This window comes from Chlorocebus sabaeus, chromosome 2, assembly GCF_047675955.1.
Source record: "Chlorocebus sabaeus isolate Y175 chromosome 2, mChlSab1.0.hap1, whole genome shotgun sequence".
Classification (NCBI taxonomy): Eukaryota; Metazoa; Chordata; class Mammalia; order Primates; family Cercopithecidae; genus Chlorocebus; species Chlorocebus sabaeus.
Window position 1 is genome coordinate 100,579,843 of NC_132905.1, and position 3,795 is coordinate 100,583,637.

The window sequence follows — 3,795 nt, forward strand, 5'->3', positions numbered from 1 at the left end:
GAGGCCGAGACGGGCGGATCACGAGGTCAGGAGATCGAGACCATCCTGGTTAACATGGTGAAACCCCGTCTCTATTAAAAAAAATACAAAAAACTAGCTGGGCGAGGTGGCGGGCGCCTGTAGTCCCAGCTACTCGGGAGGCTGAGGTAGGAGAATGGCGTGAACCCGGGAGGCAGAGCTTGCAGTGAGCTGAGATCCGGCCACTGCACTCCAGCCTGGGCCACAGAGCAAGACTCCGTCTCAAAAAAAAAAAAAAAAAAAAAAAAAAGAATTTCCATTATGTTTCATCTTGCGAGGCTCCACTTCTTCTACAAGTATGGAGAAGGCAAAAGGCAAGGACACTTCCACAGAGAAGTCGAGGGAAGAGGATCAGCAGGCTTCTAATCAACCAAACATGATTGCTTTGCCAGGAACATCAGCAAAGGGAACCAAAGAAAAAATGTGTCAAAGGCGATAAAGTGCTCTGCCCTGAGAAGAAGGCAGAGTACACTGACAACCCCGGACCTCAGAAGCAGATACCAATTCCTCCATTACCCTCTAAACTGCCACCTGTTAATCTGATTAACCAGGACATCCTGCGGGCCTGATGCCAACACTTGAAGCTGAGTTCCAAAGGTCAGAAGTCGGATGCATATAAGCGCCTGTGTGCCTTTGCCTACCCGAATCAAAAGGATTTTCCTAGCACAGCAAAAGAGGCCAAAATCCGGAAATCATTGCAAAAAAAATTAAAGGTGGGAAAAAGGGAAACGTCCCTGCAAAGTTCTGAGACACATCCTCCTGAAGTGGCCCTTCCCCCTGCGGAGGGGCCGCCTGCCCTGGAAGATTCCACTGCCCTCCCACGGAGTTAATACAGTTGTGGTGACAACTTCTGCCCCAGAGGATTTGCTGGCCTCCTGGGTGAGAATTTCAGCCAGGGCGAAGATGCCAGAGGCAGTGGAATCTCCACAAGAGGCCTGTGGTATCAGGTGGCGTGTGGTCCATGGGAAAAGTCTCCACAAGAGGCCTGTGGTGTCCGGTGGTGTGTGGTCCATGGGAAAAGTCTCCACAAGAGGCCTGTGGTGTCAGGTGGTGTGTGGTCCATGGGAAAAGTCTCCCTGGAGTCACAGATGGTTGGGTTCACCTGCAGTTTCATGCTGGTCAAGCCTGGGTTCCAGAAAAGCAAGAAGGATAAAGTAGAAATCATTTAAATGGCTAACAGTATAAGGAGGGTTAAATCAAGCATCCAGGTGTGGAAATAGCTGATTTACATATATAGTTTATGCCATGTGAAACGTTTATCATTTAATATTGGATGAAAAAACAGATACAACATTTTATGTACAGTATAATCTAAAATATCTACGTTTAGTTAAAAATGCAGGAATATAATTATCAAAATTTGAGGGATAAAATTATAAATAATTTTTCTTTCTTTTATAACTCATTTTGTATTTACTAAAGATCCTCCAAAGAGATTATACACTTTTTTAATTAGAAAAAAAGTTCTTTGTTAAGGAGATCATAAATGATATAATATTTTAAATAATTTAAAAGTTGAGATTGTGAGGATTTCCAGGGACTCCTGCCCCTAGCCCAGCTTGCATCATCATTTACATGGAAATGTTGGGACTGAGGTGACCTCATGCCTCTCAATTCCCAACCAGCTTTCTCTCCCTCTGGTTCTTAGCCAGCCTGTTAAACAGAAAATAATCAGTGAGACAAATAAACCACACCCTAGTGTTCTAACAAGTTACACATAATTCTTTGCTTACCAATTGTCTCCTTCAGAACTTTCTTTTCCTCATAGAGTCAATATAATCATCTATTTTAAATTCAGCTGTTGCCATTTTACAATCTGAGATGCAGGACTTTGCATAGGGCATGGATGGGTTTCCACAGTCCGCACGAGGATGGGAGGAGAATAGGGCAGATCCAGCCCCGCTCACTGAGTTCTGGCTGGAGTTACTTGGCTGGACCTCCCTCCAGAGAGAGGAGATCTTCCTCTGGACCAGCTACCAAGACAGCCCCTAGTTGGAAAATCTTTTCTTCTAAGGTGTGATGCAGCCCCCACTGGAGAGGAAAACACCAGAGAGTTTTAAAAAGGAAAAACCAAGGGAAGTTGAGGAGCTTCTTGATAGGGGACACAGCAGAGTCCACCCAGTTGGGGTGAATTGCCACAGTTCCCCAACAGGACGGCAGGTGGGAGGAGCAGCATGAGCCATCTGCAGTGACATTGTCTCCTCCAGCAGCAGCCTGCATCCAGAAATCCATCTCAGGGTCTGTCCTCACAGGAACCTGATGCCAGAGCTGTGCGCTGAAAGTATTTGGACACAGGTATTTTGTGGAACTGGGCATTTTTCAGGTCTTGCTGGAGGTCATGGTATGTGAACTTGATGGAGCTCTTTCTCATGGGCTTTTTTTCTAAGTGTAGGAAAGCATGGCCTGCTTGACTGCTGGCTTCCGGCACGTGGCATGCAAACCCATGCCAGGGTGTGTAATTCACTGTAGCCCTTGACAGAATAGCAGGGGATAAAAGGTCGTTTTTATATCTTCTGTTTATTACCCTCAGCCAATTAACTTCTATCTACAGTAGAAGATATTTAGCCAATTGTTTTTTTCAAAATGGAAAAATATCTTGCTCTTTAAAAAGTCTTTTAGAGGCACAGACTTCTCAATTTCATTACATTAAAATCACCAAAAGATAGAAAAAAGTGAAATTCACATGTGAAAGAAATTTTCTTTTGGCAAAATACTCTGTTTTGGTTTGAAATGTTTGTGAATTTTCCATGCATGTGTCCAGATGCATATGGAGTTTATTCATTCAATTAAGTTACAACATTAGATAACATGGTACATTCAAAAAGTAGTGAGGACACATTTTGTTTCTGTCTCTGTAACTGAGAAAAGTGGCTGATGCCTCCTGTGTGCGAGCACTGTGTAGCTGATGCAGATATGGAAACCGAGGTTTTCTTACTTCCTGCCGCTGGCCTGGGCACTGGAAGCTGACTCCAGGAGGGCAGGGTGTCTGTTTTTATTACCACTCAGCAAGTGTCACACAAATACACACGGGTGTGTCTGCCCTCTAGTGGATGCTGGCAGGCACTGTTCTTATTACCACTCAGCAAGTGCCACACAAATACACACGGGTGTGTCTGCCCTCTAGTGGATCCTGGCAGGAACTGTTCTTATTACCACTCAGCAAGTGCCACACAAATACACACGGGTGTGTCTGCCCTCTAGTGGATCCTGGCAGGCACTGTTCTTATTACCACTCAGCCCACACAAATACACACGGGTGTGCCTGCCCTCTAGCGGATCCTGGCAGGAACTGTTCTTATTACCACTCAGCAAGTGCCACACAAATACACACGGGTGTGTCTGCCCTCTAGTGGATGCTGGCAGGCACTGTTCTTATTACCACTCAGCCCACACAAATACACGCGGGTGTGTCTGCCCTCTAGTGGATGCTGGCAGGAACTGTTCTTATTACCACTCAGCAAGTGCCACACAAATACACACGGGTGTGTCTGCCCTCTAGTGGATGCTGGCAGGCACTGTTCTTATTACCACTCAGCCCACACAAATACACGCGGGTGTGTCTGCCCTCTAGTGGATGCTGGCAGGCACTGTTCTTGTTACCACTCAGCAAGCGCCACACAAATACACTCAGGTATGTCTGCCCTCTAGTGGATGCTGGCAGGAACTGGGAGCAAATGTGACCATAAAAAAAATGAACGATTTAAAAAACACCCATTATCTCCAGAGGGGATTTAATTCTAACAAGAGGCTTTTTTTTTCTTTTTTCAAATGGACTGA

The 3,795-nt window shown here is 45.5% G+C and overlaps 1 pseudogene; it reads left to right on the forward strand.

Annotated features, from left to right (window-relative positions):
• Window positions 1–292: 292 nt before the first annotated feature.
• LOC119619417 (developmental pluripotency-associated protein 4-like) lies at window positions 293–1,220 on the forward strand (annotated as a pseudogene).
• Window positions 1,221–3,795: the final 2,575 nt, after the last annotated feature.